Consider the following 17,260-nt stretch of genomic DNA (forward strand, 5'->3'; position numbering starts at 1 on the left):
GGCAGTTTTCCTTGATAATTTCATGAAGAATGAAGTTTAAGCTCTTTTTTTGATCATATCTTTCAGGTAGTCCCATATTTTTTAAATTGTCTCTCCTGGGTCTATTTTGCAGGTCAGTTGTTTTTCCAGTGAAGTATTTCACATTATCTTCTATTTTTTTCATTCTTTTGGTTTTGTTTTGTAATTTCTTGGTTTCTCATACAGTCATTAGCTTCTATCTGCTCCATTCTCATTTTTAAAGAATTGTTTTCTTCAGTGAGCTTTTGAACTTCCTTTTCCATTTGACTAGTTCTTGTTTTTAAAGCGTTCTTCTCCTCATTGGCTTTTTGGACCTCTTTTTCCATTTCAGTTAGCCTATTTTTAAAGGTGTATTTTCTTCAACATTTTTTGGATCTCTTTTACCCAGCTGTTGACTTGCTTTTCAAGCTCTTCCATGGCCTGAGCCCTTGTCATATTTATTTTGGAGGTACTGGATGCAGAAGCCTTGACTTCCTCTGACATTATGCATTGTTCTTCCTGATCCAAAAGGATGGAAGAAAATATCTGTTCATCAGGAAAGTAACTTTCTATGTTCTTATTTTTGTTTCCCTTTTTTGGGCATTTTCCCAGTAAGTTAGTTGACTTTTGAGTCCTTTGTCAAGAGGAGGGCATACTCTGGGGACATGAAAGTTCTCAGTTCCTCAAAGGTGGCACAATCAAGGGAAAGGAGTTTACTCATTGGCCTGGCCACATGGCTGAGATTCAGATCAGCTGTTCAATTCTTCCAGGGGTTTTAGGTGGAGGGCAGGGCTGCCACTCAGGGCTGAGGTTCAGATCAGCTGCTCAATTCCCCCAAGGACTTTAGACTGAGGACCTCAAATGGACATTCCTGTTGCTGCCACCACTGCTGTCCCTGCCACCTGGGGCCAGGGTTAAGGGTGGACCCTTATCCCTTCTAAGCCAGTTGTAAAAGCTCTCACTGACCTTTGAAGCTTTATCTGGTGCTTGTAGGTTGAGGGGTCTGGGAACATCCACTGCTGCTGGGGATTCCACCCCCAAGGCCTGTTTCAGTACTGTTACTTCCAGTGCCACATGGACAAGGCTGGGCTGCACTCTACTTCGTGCTCTGTGTGATAGACCTTTTCCTTTCTGCCTTCCAGGTTACCTTTGGGTGGAAATCTCTTTCCCTCTGTCATTTTGTGGCTTCTGCTACTCTAGAATTTGTTGAAGGTCATTTTTTACAGGTATTTTACAGGCTGTGAGTGAAGAGCTAGAGTATGTGCATCTTTCTACTCTGACATCTTGGCTCCACCCCCAGAATGAAAAATTTAAGAAGAAATTTGAACTGAGAAGCAATCAAGTACTGAGCTATGGTGTAAGAAATAAACTTGGATCTTTGCCCTTTGTTGATTCAGTGAATTATGTGGATTGTTTAGGTTAGGGAGGGGGGTAGCTGGCTCCAGTGACCCAGTTCAAGCAAGCTGTTATGAAGGGTGGCAAACCTGTGGCCTTGATGCCACAATTTGCCCCTCTAGGTCCTCAAATGTGGCTCTTTGACTGAATATAAACCTCACAAAACATAATCCCCTTAATTAAAGGATTTGTTCCATGAATTCTGGATTCAAAGTACCTAGAGGGTCACTTGTGGCTTCGAGGTTACAGGTTCCCCATGTCTGAATTACTATATTTTGTAATGAATAGGTAAATGTTTGTAGGGAGTAATTTTTTAAACTATCTTTGGCTGCAACAATGAGCCTTTTTAATTCTTTTTTTGATATAAATATCATTTCTTTGTTTAATGTCTTATAAGCCTAAGTGCTTTTAGGAGAGGAATGCTCATTTGGGGGAGGAAATAAATCAGGTACTATTGTTCCCAGGGTTTCCCTATATATTCATGGAGTGTTGTTGTTCTTGGCAGTTACATGAATCAGAGAGATTCCAATACAAGCCAGATACTGGCACCTCCAGATGTCCCTGGGCAGAGCCATGAGCAAGTTATTTTAAGAATCACCCGTGAAATTGCCCAAGTCCCTGTATTAGGAATGATGCTCTCAAACAAAGCCTTAAAGTACAATCTCCTTTCCTACTTCTCTTCAGGTTTCCCCCTCCGCATAGCCTTCCCTCTTTCTTTATATTTTCCTAGTATGTCCTCCCATTGAATTTTTCTCTGCTGAGATACATGTATGTAAACTTCTTTCCAATTGCATGTACCTTGGCATCTCCTTCCTTTTGTTCTAGCATTGCTTCAAGGTCCATATGTATCTCTATGTACATCTTCTGTCTGTAGGATTAAGATCTTTTTCATAAAGAATTAACCCTGCTCTTTGGTCATGTACCTGGAAATCTTCATTTGAAACGGAAAGAATTTGTGCAAGCCATCTTGGCATATCTACAAAACATCGGTATAAAGTGATGAAGGCCTGGACTATGGTGTTGGCAATGGGAACAGAGGATAATTGCTGCTAAATATGTTCTGAAGGAAAAATAGACAGAGTTTGGGAACTATCTGGCTATATATGAGATGTGAAAGAAGAAAAATCAAAGTTTTCTCCAAGATTTTAAGTCTGAGTGCTTGGGAGAATAGTGATCTCACAAATAGTGATATGAAGGCTCACAAAAGCCAAGAGGTTTTGGAAAGATGATGATAAGTTAGACTTTAGACATATTGAATTTGAGATGATAAGACATCCCAATGGAAAGGCCCAGTGAGCTAGTGAGTGATTTGTTCTACCCCCTGACCATGATTGCACCTGAAATCTTGTATAGTCTCACAAATATTATTGACTGTAAGGGTAACTGAGCAAGAGGATATGGTTGGATCAGTGCAACAACAGTACTGCCATTTTATAATCACTCAAAGTGCATAGTTTCCTAAGTGAATAAAGTTTGTGGGGTCCATTGTTCAGGATGAATCAGTGTGGTATAAAGCCATATAATAAGTACACTGTGTTAATGTCAAGGGCTACAGCTAGGGGTTTATATTGTAAAAAACACATATTATCTAAGAGAGCATTGTACATGTTAACAAATTGTAATGATAAGTATTTGTGAAAGACAACTTTTCTGTTTATCACAATGATCAATATGATATAATACAATTGTTCCTAGGTCTACATTTATGATCTTATGATCTTCTCAAGGTAAGTTTTTGGGTCAGGGCTGTTAGTTTAGGATATTACTTACATTTACCCCTGTATATTCATTTTAAAGTGGAAACAGTTCCAATAAGGTAATATACAAAATTTTTTCATAACACTCTTTATAGGCAAGGTAGCAATAACCTTCATGAAAATCTGTTTAAGCTTTGACAAAAGAACTGTCTATCCTGCAAATATTCCTCCCACTTTTCTAGCTGGAGTGACATTAAAGTAAGGCCCTGGAGTTAAGATTCTCGTTAGTCTGAAAATAGCTACTAGTATATGAATACTTGTTAGTTTTTACAGTAGCTACTTAATACCTGCCAATATCATCAGTTTGGGTCTTAGTTTCTTCTTTTATAAAATGGTGGGGAGTGCCTAGGGTTTGGATTAGATGATTTCTAAGTCCCCTTTCAAATACAAAGTAATTGAGAAAAACCAATTAATAAAAGTGTCATGATCATATTAGGTGACATAGTATAAAGTTCTTTTTTTTAAAAAAAAATCTGTGTGGACCTGTGCCATCACAAAATCAATATGTGTTAGATGTAGGACTTGAACCCAGGTCTTACTGAGGTCAAGGTCAGCTCTCTTTCCACTATTTCACACTGCCTCCAATCCTTTTGAACCATGTAATTATCACCAAAGTACTGTAAGAATGGCATAGCTAGGTTCCTGACTTATTCTTTTTCATGTCTTTTATGTGATGCTTTCTTTGTTGACATGTCAAGAGTCATTCATCCAGGACTGTGTAAGTCTAACTTCTTTTTTCTCCAGTTCCAAGATTCCTCAGAAATAATTTAGCAGAGAATGTCACAGATATCTCAGGAAAAGAAGAATCTGGCTTCCTAATGCACAATTACCATGACTTCTCATTGGGAAAAGAAATTGAAAAAATTATTTTTGCCATAAGTGATTGAAATCTCTAGAGAAGGATAATAAATAGAATAATATAGATTTAAAAAGAGATATATTTATATACCATGATGCTCAAATGTTAGTGGCCAATTTTTATGGTTGTTGAGGAAGTTCCAGGAAAAAGTGCTTCTCCCTATCACCTTAGGGTTAAAATCATCTCCCAAGTAGACAGAGTACATTCCTATTCTTAACAGAAACCTCTCTCGAATAGAGATTGCAGTTAGAGTCCATTTCCACCACTTAAAAGTTTCCCAAAACCCATTTTAACACTTTCATGAAGTTAAAAAAATACTGCCTCTGGAGTCAGAGAGGCTTAATGGAATCTTATCTCTGAATCTTACCACCTGTGGAACTTTGGACAAGTCACTGAATTTCCTTGGTCTCAGTTTCTTCATTTGCCTAATGAGGGGTTTGAAGGTGATATTTTATGAGGTCCCTTTCAGGTTTGGGTGTATGATCTTACAAAATGTATTGGGATATTGAATCTCAAAGAGCCATAGAGCTAGAAAGGAGGGACCTCAGAGAACATTTCATCCAATGATCTCATTGGACAAATGAGGAAACTGAGGCTTATAGATGATATTATACATGAATGTGGCTATACAAAGAAAGTGATCAGAAAAGAAACTTGTCAAAAGGAAAAAAATGAAGAGTTTAAAAAGGAAAGCCAGAAGTTGGAGATGAAAGTGGCTGACACTGTGAAAATGATTTATGGAGAATGGTTTAGAATTGAATAAAGTGCTATGAGACACTTGGATTTGTAAGTTTGTGAAGAAGCCAGTGAAGGAGCACTGAGAAAGGAGAGAATATACTGCCTATGGGTTGCCAACAGACACATTAGACCTTACAGCTGAGGTCTCTGTTGTAAAATTTGCTGTGTACTGGACCTGGTAGTTGTGGAAAATGCCTGTGGTTTTTCTGGCTTGTCCTTCCCAGCAGGGTCTGATGGTATATTGTCTCAAAAGTTATAAGAAACTAATAGGAGAGAGTACTAAGAAAATTCTATTAAAGGGAACAAACTAGAAATAGCAGCCAAGTGTTAATTGAAACCCCTCTATCTTGGATGCTGTAAGACACTGTCCAACACTTCTTGTTCCGTGGTACAAGAAAGCAGCTTGTAGTCTTTTCTCTGTTGGCTGACCAAGCCATATCTAGTAGAAATCTACTCAAAAGGTCTCTGTGGAGCTAGGGTTGAGTAGAGCTACCTGTCCTAATCCATTATTAGGAGTCAGCAGGTCTTGCTTCAAAACACCAAGAAAGCTTTGATAATAGGGGACAAATCACTGAACTTCAGTCTTAGATTCCCTGTAGGGGAAATTGATTTAGCCTATGTATATAATTCCATATATTGTGATTTTGCTACCATGCTACACCAAGCTAAGCTCTCCTATTCTTACTACTTGTGACTTGAGAAGAGAAAGACTCAAAGGATTACCTGAGGTCTTGATTGATACGTGTGGTTTCTCTTTCCATAAGTATATGTGCCACCTGTTTGTTCCTAACACTTTCCCTTATTTTGACAATGAAGACCAAAAAAGATACTTAGTGCTCATAACAGACTACAACATTTTCTTATTTTTCTACAAATGTTTTCCATTTTCTTTTTTGATGTAAGTAGTATTTTTCGAACTATATATAAATATAATTTTCAACATTCATTTTTTATAAGATTTTTTTGCCCTCTCCTTTTTCTCTTTCCCTTCCCCAAGACAACAAACAATCTGATTTAGGTTATACATGTGTGATCATGTTACACATATTTCCATATTAGTCATGCTGTGAAAGAAGAAACAGAAAAAATGGAAATAAAAACAAAGAGTGGAAATGATATGCTTTGGTCTGCATTCAGACTACATCAGTTCTTTTTCTGGATACGGATAGCATTTTCCATCGCAAGTCTTTTGGATTTTCTTACATCATTGTATTGCTGAGAAGACCTAAGTCTGTCATAGGTGATCATCACACAATGTTGCTGTCACTATGTACAAGGTTCTCCTGGTTCTGCTCACTTCACCCAGCACCATTTCATGTAAATCTTCCCAGGTTTTTCTGAACATCTTCTCATCATTTAAAAAAATAATGGTTAGTTATTTTTAGTTTTCAACATTCACTTCCATAAGATTTTGAGTTCTAAATTTTCTCTCCATTTGTCCCCTCTCCCACTCCCAGATGGGGTGTAATTTAATATAGACTCTCTATATACTCTCATATTCAACCTATTTTCACATTAGTCATGTTGTAAAGAAGAATTAGAACCAATGAGACAAACTATAAGAAAGAAGAAACAAACAAAAAAAGAAAAAAGAGAGCAAATAATATGCTTCAATCTGCTTCGAAGTCTGAAACTTTGTGCATGTGTATTTTTTTTTTCATTTTTAAGGAATGTACAAGAACTTATTTGTATAATTATCCAGAAAAAGTTTTAGTGTGTTAGGAAAGGTGAATTTCAGAACTTCAGGGTCCAATTCCTTCTGTTTTTTCCCTTTTTTTAAAGACAGTGTCACTTAAGTTAAACTGTACGACTCAAGTTAAAGTGGAAAAAAAGAAGCAAGGAGCCATAACTTTTATGAATGTTAATATTTTTATGGATCAAAGTTTTCATTAGCATATTGTTTTATTATTGAATTTTCCCCCTGTCTTTGTGATCTAAATGTTGCAAGAAATTCTGGTTATGAATTCTCTCCACTTATACAGATGGTCAAGTTGTCTGGAGTACTGAGCACTTATTTAAGGTGTCATAGCAAGTGTCAGAAGTAGGAGATGATCCAAAGTCTTTCTGATTCTATGGCTCATCCTTTATTCATTACATATGAGGGCCAGTTTCTTTGGCCAATGATTGTTTCATCACTTTCTCTTGAGATTGTGTTGAAATAAACAGTATGTTAGATTTGCATAGACTGAAAATTAACTGAGTGAATTCAGAGCAAGAGGGTAGTACCTATAGGTTAAAGAAACAGCAGAAAAATTGACATTTCCCCTGCTGTCTTTTAGCTACAATAGGGACTTCTCTCACTACAGGAAATTCCTATAATCTCCTGTTTTACTAATTATTTTATGGTGAAATACACTTTGCTTAGCACATTCCATTTCGCTAATATACTGCCTCAGTATTTAAGCCCATATTAAAAAAAAAAATTAAACAAAAGCAGGCAAGAATTAGATTGAGTTTTACCTAATTCACATGCTTTCTGAATTCTATTATCTCTTATAATTGTGATTAATCAATTAATCTTTAATTTTCATATTCACTTTTATATGATTGTGAGTTCTAAAACAAAATCCCTCCTTTCCTGCTCCTATGAAGCAGCATGCAATCTGATGTTGGGTATGTATGAACAATTATATTAAACATATTTCCAGAGCCTTGTTTTGAAAGAAGAAACAAAACAAAATGGAAAAACTAGAAGAAAAAATAACAACAAAAAAGGAGAAAATGGTATCCTTCAAACTGCAAACTTCAAACTCTGTGTTCTTTCTCTCTATGTGGATAATGTTTTCCATTATGAGTCTTTTGGAATTGTCGTAGATCTTTGTATTGCTGAGAACAGCTAAGTCTATCAAAGTTAGCCATCACACAATGTTGCTCCTACTGTATACAACGTTCTCCTGGTTCTGCTCACTTCACTCAGCAACAGTTCATGCAAGTATTTCCAGGTTTTTTTTCTGTAGTCTATGTGCTCATCATTTCTAATGGAACAATAATATTCCATTGCATTTATATGTCACAACTTGTTTAGCCTTTCCCCAGTTGATGGGTATCCCCTCAATTTCCAATTCTTTGCCACCACAAAAAAGTTGCCAAAAATATTTTTGTTCATGCAGGTCCTTTCCCCTCTGTTATGATCTCTTTGGGAAACAGACCTAGTGGTAGCGTTGCTAGATCAAAGTGTATGTACAGTTTTGTAGCCCTTTGGGCATAGTTCCAAATTGCTCTCCAGAATGGTTGGATCAGTTCAAAACTCTAACAACAATGCATTAGTGTTCCAATTTTCCCACATCTTCTCCAACACTTACCATTTGCCTGTTTTATCATGACAGTCAATCTGATAGGTGTGATGTGGTACCTCAGAGTTGTTTTAATGGGCATTTCTCTAATCAATAGCGATTTAGAGCATTTTTTCATAAGACTATAGATAGCTTTCATTTTTTACTCTGAAAACTACCTGTTCATATCCTTTGACCATTTATCAATTGGGGAATGACTTGCATTCTTATAAAATTGACTCAGTTATCTATATGTATTTAGAAAAAAGGCCTTTATCATAGACATTAGCTATAAAATTGTTTCCTGGTTTAAAATGTTAATATATGTTATCAAGAAAATATAATTCATCATATTTTTATAATTTATGTCCGATCAAAATGCTTTTAGAAGAGAAATGGAATATCAAAGATCTTTCCTAAGCTGTGTTCTTATGAATAGGAAATTGTGTTTTATTTCATGAGATAAGTAGCCTCAGAGAGGTACTCCTTACTTCTGGAGTATAGCTGGATTGCTGTTTTGCATCATCTGAGGAAATTTCTACACTGAGAGTTCATTACTCTGATGAAATCACAAAACTAGGCTGTATCCCACCCTTCATCTCCAAATTTAGTATCAAGACTCAAAAACTCAGAAGAGTGACTAACAGGTGATCCTTTCCTCCCAGTTAAATATGATACAAGTAAACATCCTTTAAAAACAACTCTCAGGTCTTTGTGTCCCCCCTTTTTCTTCCTTAGTGTTGATGGTACAAAAGAATCAGAGAGTGTTAAGAATTATATGATATCTTAACCATTCACAAGCATTAATTGAATCATTGGTATTCAACATGTGATCTTTGCCTGCACTGTACTAGTGGATAAATCTAAGTACAGTCATAGTAACATTCTCACTGTAAATGAAACCAGAAGGAATAAGAAAAAGAGAAAGCTATGTGTAAGAAACCTCAGGGATTCTATTTAAAGCTGGATGAAAGAATTCATGGAATTGGCTTTGTTGTGTACCTGAAAGGAATAATAAACATTATTTCCCAGGATGCTTGGTCTTCTTGGCTTACAGTGTTCAAAAAAAGGAGCAATAATCAAACAGTTCACCATGAGGACAATATCAACTTATGTATGGGCATCTTTTGCAGAAGATGAAGTAGAAACATCTCATAAAGACTTTGACAAAAACTTCCAAACTCCATCAATTTATCAGTTGGTTCTCTTTGCCTTGATTGTGAAAATGCACAAGGGAAGGAAGCTACTGAAAGTCCTATTGATAAAAAGTATTTACACAATGCCTTAAAATTTGGTAAGGATTTCGCACACTTGATTTCTTTAGAGATTCATAATAATCCAGCAGAGCAAGCTCTACAGGTAATATTATTCTCATTTTTCATATTAATAAACTGAGTCTCAGAGAAGTTAAATGATTTATCTTGGTCGCACAGGTAGGCAGAACTTGACCTCAAGTCTTCCAGACTTCAAGTCTAGTACTCCAAATCAATGTCATGCCATGGTGCTTCAATCAGTCAGTCAAGAAGCATTTATTAAGGGCTAACTACATGACAGGCACTGTGCTAACAGCTAGGAATACTAAAATCCTTCTTCATGTTTGACTCACACAAGATTTTTAAATCTTTTGAATCACGAAGTTGGAGCAAGATGGTCCAGAGAATTGAGAAGAAAGATGATGAAACATTCTGACAGCCTCTGCGGGCATTGATCTCCTGTATCTTGATGTCTTTGACAGTGCCTGTGGGGAAAGAGCTCTATAATAGTCTCATAAATATAGAAAGGTAAGGATATGAGAGTCTATCTGCTATAACATTCTCTGCCTTCACTTATTTTTTTCAATAAATGAAGAATTAAGGCCTAGGGAGTGACTTCCCTGAGGTCACACAAGTATTAAATAGAAGAGCTAGCATTTGAACATAGGTCCTTTGACTCTTTCATTCAGCTACTTACAAAACAAATTGAAAGCTAAAATCATTAATCACTCTGAGGAACTTGATCCAAATTTTCTCCCTTCTCCCATGGTTTTCTCTGTTGCCACATTCTTCTATTATGATTTCTGAAATTCTTCTGGTTCTGCTCGCAAATTGATACCTGGGAATTTCCTTAGATGTGAAGTATGTTAGAGAGAGCCCAATTATGGGCCTTTAAATTTTCTAAGTATTTCTAGAAACAAATAGACATTGTGAGGAAAACAGTTTTTATTAATGATCATTTCAGTCAGAAGGGTTTCAGGATATTCCTGGCTGAAGTTCAATCAGAAAGCATTACAACCACAGTTTCAATGCCATTCAGCTTTCTTCACAGAGCTAGTCATTATTGTTGCTTTCAGACTGACCCCACCCACATATGCTTGAGTGCATAATAAAAATTTAAAAGAATTCTAAAAAAACTATCCAATAAATATCCCTCTGCAAATACCTTTGGACAGATGGATTTCATTTTATTCAGTCAGTACGTAGTGCTCATGCGAAATCTCACCAATGCAATTTTTCATTTAGCTTAGGCATGGAAAGCATACATACCCTGCTGAAATTTCACCTGAACACTACTTTCATTTATCTAAGAGGGTGGGGCTATGGTTCAAAGTTTTTCTTACTTTCCGTTCATAGATGTGGTTCTGCCCATATGCTTTTCCTTCCTAGGGTATGAGTGAATCTTGACAGAGAAAGCTGGGTGGCCTAAAGTGTTTTCCATTTGGAATTCACAGAATCTGGAGAAAATATGTCCACCCATTTTTCAAAAAGTCTGCCTCTATTTGTGGCCCTCTTTATTTCTGGGGCTGCCCATACTTTAATTAGCATGCATGTGTTGATATTTGGCAAATTTCTGCATGTGTTTTTGTGAATATTTATCACCAGTACTAATGGAATGATGACAATAGAAGACCTCATTAAAAAGCTGCCCAATTACTTAAGCTTTGTAGCTTTTCTCTTCATGCATTAAAAAAAAAATAGCCTTCTGATACTGGGATGCTATCTCTACAGGGGAGATAGTGATAGCCTTGGAGTCAGGAAAAAAGAAACAGGTCTGAATCCCATCTCTGACGAGAGTTGTGTATTTCTCATAATCACTAAACCTCTCTGAGCTTCAGTTCCACCTTTAAAATGGGAAAAAATATAGTATCTATTATTCCATATGCTAATCAATAGGTACAAACGAGATAATGTAAAGTGCTTTGTAAATCTTAAAGCGGCGTATAAATGTGAGCTATGGACAATTTGGTGGCTTAGTGGATAGAGCTCTGGACATGGAGTTAAGGAGATGTGGCCAAATCATTTAACTCCTTTTCAAAAGATCTTCAGACCTACAGGAGTGAAATTCAAGGGATGGAAAAATCCAAAGGAGGCATATTGGGTATGTTCACGTGCTTAGTCTTCCCTATTTTTGCTACCACCTTCAGTCAGGTGGAGGAAGTTATAGCCCTTTATAAATGAGATAGTAGATTCCATGATTTGTATTTCTCAGCAAAGTCGGTTTCTATATCAAATTCTTTTTCTGTTAGTTTTTTTGAAATCTACCCTTTTCAGGTTTGTTGTGGTTGTTTAGTTGTTTCAGGCATGGTTGACCCTTTATAATACCATTTAGGGTTTTCTTGGCAAAGATATTGGAATGGTTTGTCATTTTCTTTTCCAGTGTGTTCTCCTTTTACAAAAAACAAAAACAAACAAACAAAAAAACAAAACAGAAGCAAACAGGGTTAAGTGATTTGCCCAGGGTCACACAGCTAGTATGTGTCTGAGATAGGATTTAAACTCAGGTCTTCCTTATTTAGGCTCAACACTCTGAACACTGCTCTGCCTAACTTTAAGGGACTTATTTTCTTTTTTTCACACGTTCGTTGTCAAACATAAGAAATTCTAGTTTGTCACTTCCAATCTGCAATCTTGGTTGATTCTACTTCTATTATTGTTTTGTTGTTCTTCAGAACTTTGCGACCAAATGCTTTCTTCTCTTGGTTCTTTCCTGTTCTAAATGAGGAAAAAAAATCTTTTTCTGGGTCCCTGACAACAATGTCCTTAATTTTTGTCAGATGAATCTCTGTAGCAGAACTGTATTCTGCCTCATCCACATTTTTTCTTATTTCCTTCTTTTTAAAATGAATTTTACAAACCACAACAAATGAACACTTCTGTATACAAAGATAGAAAAAAGAAATATATGTAAAAATATGAATCCCTGTATGTATAGTTTATTTTTAAGTATATGTTAAATATAATATAACAACAGCATTTCAACATTTGTATATATCATTTGCTGAACTGTTTTGCCATTTTCTCTGCACTTTTAAAAATGATTCAACAACGATCCTTTCTTTCTTTAGTTTTTCCCTCATATCATTATTATTACCACTTCTTCCCATGTTTTCTATGACTCGCCTGTATGATCTCAAAATAAAAGTACTTGTCTGTAAAACAAAACAAGAACAAACAATAAGTCATAAGTAAAGCAAATTCACACATTGTGAATTTATACCTTGTCCTGTACCTTTATCCATCCTGTGCCAAGAGATGGGAAGCATGAATCATAATCAGTCTTTTGCAATCTTTTTTGGTCATTGAATTGATTGGAGTTCTTAAAATCTTTCAAAATTGTTTTTCTTTATCTTAGTGTAGTTTTTGAAAATTATTCCCCTGACTCTGTTGACTTCCTATGAATCTTACCAGGTTTCTCTGAATTCACTTTGTTACAAAATGTTTTTTTTTGTGTGTGCATGTGTGTGTGTGTGTGTGTGTGTGTGTGTGTGTGTGTGTGTGTGGATGTATACAAAAATTGTTTTACAAGATCACTGGCCAGGCATAGTTTCATTACTTTTGCCCTATGATTCCAAATTGCTTTCTGGAATGGCTGGAACAATTCATAGCTCTACCAAATACTGCTTCCCATAGTCCCTCCAACCATTGTAATTTTACATTTTTATCATCCTTGACCATGTAATGGATGAAAATGGAACCTAAGAGTCACTTAATTCACGTTTTTCTTATTATTAGTGAATTCAGACATTTTTATGGTTATTGATTCTTTGCATTATTTTAAAACAATTTGAAAGTCAAATTTTCTATTCAAGTCTGGTCTTTTCTTTAGGAATGCTTGAAACTATTCTATTTCATGAAATATCCACTTATTACTCTTGAAGCCGAAAGGGAATTTTGCTGGGTAGTTTATTTTTCATTATAATTCTAACCTCTTTGCCTTCTGGAATATCATAGTCCAAGCCCTCTGTTCCTTTAAGTGATAGTTGCTAAAATTTGTGTGATCCCGACTATAGCTTTTTGGTATTCGGTTTCTTTCTGGCTGATTAAAGAGTTTTCTCTTTGATCTGAAAGTTATGAGATTTTGTTACATAATTCCAGGGAATTTTCATTTTAGGATCTTTTCTCCAGGTGATAATTAGAAGCTTTTTTCAGTTTCTATTTTGCTCTCTGCTTTGTGGATATTAGAGCAGTTTTTCCTGATAATTTCTTGAAATATGATTTTTAGGATCATTCTTTAGTCATGGATTTTAGATTATCTAACAATTTTTAAATCTCTGTATTTTTCAGGACAGTTGTATTTCATACATTTCACATTTTCTTCTTTTTTTTTTATTCTTTTACCTTTGTTTTATTGTTTCTTAGTGTTTCATAGTTTTATCAAAGCTTTTCATTGTCCAATTTTAATTTTCAAGTAATTACTTTTTTCAATGAGCAGTTGTACCTTTCCCCCATTTGTCCAGTTCTGCTTTTAAAACCATTATTTTCAGCAGTGAATTTATTTTACTCTTTTTCCATTTGGCAAATTCTGTTTTTAAGATATTATTTTCTTCAGTATTTTTTTGTGTGCCTCCCTTACCAAGCTATTAATTGTCTTCATAATTTCCTTTTTTCTTTCATATTTTCACATATTTTTCCTCTGCCATTCTTATTGTATTTTGAAAATTATTTTTAAACTCTTCCAGGAATTCTTGTTGGGCTTGTGTCCAATTCACAATTTGATCCTTTGAGACTTTGCTTGTTTGTTGTTATTACTTCTTCATTATCTTCTTCTGAGGTGTGTCTTGTTCTTCCTTTCACCATGGTAGATTTTTATAGTGAAGTTGTTTTGTTATTGTTGTTTGCTTAGGGCTTTCGCTCCCTCTTGAACAATAGTGCTCCTTTCTGCCCTTAAATTATGATCCAGAAGTGAGTATATGCAATGCAGTTGTGAAGCTCTCTGACCAGAGCTAGCTGAGGGGTCCCTTGTAAACTTTTTCTGACCAGTTGCTAGGTCCCTTCACTATCTCTGCTCTCAGAGATGCTGCTGCTTCTGTTACCATTTGTCCTACCACTGGAATTTCATCCATGTGATCTCTGGGCCAGCCTCTACCTCCATGTGACAGATTAGTCTTTCTAAATTTCTTTGTTTTCTTGGGCTTGATTTCTTGTTGGCTCCATCACTTCAAAATTTGATTTGAGGTGTTGTTTTAAAATTGTTTGAATAAGAATGTTGGGAAGTTCAGCTGAGTGCTTTCTCTAGTCTTCCATTGTGACTTTCTTTGCAATTATGCTTTTAGGAAGTCCATAGGCTTCTCCAGACCCCTGAAATGGTCCATGATACAAAGAAAGATCAAGAATTACTTCTTTAAATTTAGTTTCTTTTTTCAATTTTTCTGAAAGGTTTTCCAAGTGGTTGGTGTCCTTTTTTGTTTGTATTTTTGAAACCCTATGCTTTTATGTTTGTTTCTGATTCTGATTTATATAATTAGCTCCACTAATTAAATTTTCTATCTTTTGACCATTACCAAATTGTTGATAATTATGCCTTTTTGTGCAGGTAGAAATCTAGCATGATGAGCTCACATTTTTCCTGATTTTTTTACAGTATTTTCCTTGAGATCCTTGACATTTAAGTTTCTTCTGATGAATTTTGTTGTTATTTTATCTAGTTTTATGAAGTAGTCCTTTGGTAGTGTGGTGTTGAACTGAATCTATAAATTAATTTGGATTGTATTATCATGTTTATGATATTAACATTAAATCATAAGCAATGACTATTTTCTCAGTTATCTGCATTCCTTTATTTCTGTAAAGGATCTTGTGGTTTTATTAATACAATTACTTTCTAAAGCTTTGCAAGTGGAACCCTAGTTATTTTATATATTCTATAATTATTTTGAATGGAATTTCTTTTTCTATATTTTTCTTTGGGTCTTTGTGGAAGATGCATAAATATCAATAGTTTCTAGGGTTTATTTTATAATTTTCTACTTTATTGAAGTTGTTTAAATTAATTTTAAGGGTTATTATTTAATTAATTTTTAACATTTTTTAAGTTATCAAAATGATACCTTTGTTTCTTTTTTGTGTGTGGTTACTCCTTCAAATTGTCTTTTTTATCTTCTCTCTAGGACTTATGTTTCCCAACAATAGGGTTGACAGTAGAAATATTTTTCCCCAACCTGATCATATTGGGAAAGCCTCTAACATTTCTGCTTTATGAATAATATTTGCTATTTAATGTTTAGATAGATATTGTTTATATACTTTTACCATATTAAAGAAGGATCCATTTGTTCCTATGTTTATAGTATTTTGTACAATTCCTTCTTATAATCTAGATGCTAATATCATTGAAGTTCTGGATGAGATGATCATAATTAGAACCAGTCCCTTGCTGTAATCTCTGATTTTAGACTTTATATTTTGGCAGTATCATCACCATCGTCATCATCTTCTTAAAACTTGAATGTTTTCAGTGTGTTGTACATATGTCATCTCCTTTGATCTTCAAAGCAATCTTATGGACACAAGTTACTAAGAATTCTTGAAGGGGATAAAGAAATTATTTTCAAAATCCAGTAAGGGTGGTAGAGTAAAAATCATGTAAAGACATGGATAAAAAAAAAAGAAAATTATGGAAACATAATTAATAACTTAGTAAAAGAGGCATGAAAATACTAAAGACAAAAACACCTTATAAACAGAATTGGCTAAATGTAAAAAGAGTAGAAAATAATTTCACTGATGAAAACAATCACTTAAAAAGTAGAATTGGACAAATTGAAATAAGGTAAAAAGACTCATTGAAGAAAATAATTTCTCAAAAATTAAAATTGGGCAAGTGGAAACTAGTGACTCAATGAAACATCAAGAAATAGTAAAACACAGCTAAAAGAATAAAACAAATAGAAGAAAATGTTAAATATACGAAAAACTGACCTAGTGAATAGATTGAGGAGAGACAATTTAAAAATTATGAGATTATCTAAAAGCAATAATCTAGGAAAGAGCCTAAACATAATATTTTAAGAAATTATCAAGGAAAAGTGACCCAATATCGTTAAGTTGGAGATAAAAATAGAAATTGGAAAAATCTTCTAACTACCACCTGGGAAAGATCCCAAAATGAAAATTTCCAGGGATTATATAGCAAAATTCCAGGACTCTCAGATCAAAGAGAAAATACTTCAAGCAGCCAGACAGAAACCATTCAAACACCATCAACCCATACTCAAGATCACACAAGATTTAGGAATTACACATAAAGAAGCAAAGGACTTAGAATATGATATTCCAGAAGGTAAAAGAGCCAGCTTTTCTACATGGACCTTTGATCTTTGAACTCCAGAAAATTGTTCTCACTACCTTCCTGCTCTATTTTTTGCCTTCAATATCTCTCCATATACTGGTTTTTTCTCTACTGCCTACAAATATACCCATGACTTCACTATCCTTTGAGATTCCTCACTTTACCCTACCAACTCTGTTAGCTTTGGTTCTATATCTCTTTTCCCCTTGAGAAACTCCTCAAGGAAACCTTTTCCTTGGGGGCACTTTCACTTTTCTTCTTACTCTCTCCTAAACTCTCATCAATACGTCATTATTCAACTAAGACATTTATCTCCAAAGTTAATGAGTGAATTAATTTTCTTTTAATTATCAAATGTTATATTTTTCTCAATTTTCCTCCTTCATGACTTCATTTTAGCATTTATAATGCTTTTTTTTTTTTGGACTGTTTCCTCTTTTTGTTTTCACAATACCAATCTCTCCTGAATCTCCTCCTCTCTGTCCAATTACTTCTTTCCTATTGTTCTTAACAACTTCTTAATCATTAATCTTAATGATCCACTCACTAAGTGGACTTCTCCCAAAAGTTTGTCTGGAGTCCTCTTTTCTTTTCTTTCTATTTCTATTATAACAGTTGATGACCTCATCAGCTCCCATTGCTTCAATTTTCAGCATTATATAGATGTTTCCTAGTCTAGATACATAGCCTTAGTCTCT

Source organism: Notamacropus eugenii, chromosome 2 (genome assembly GCF_028372415.1).
Source record: "Notamacropus eugenii isolate mMacEug1 chromosome 2, mMacEug1.pri_v2, whole genome shotgun sequence".
Lineage (NCBI taxonomy): Eukaryota > Metazoa > Chordata > Mammalia > Diprotodontia > Macropodidae > Notamacropus > Notamacropus eugenii.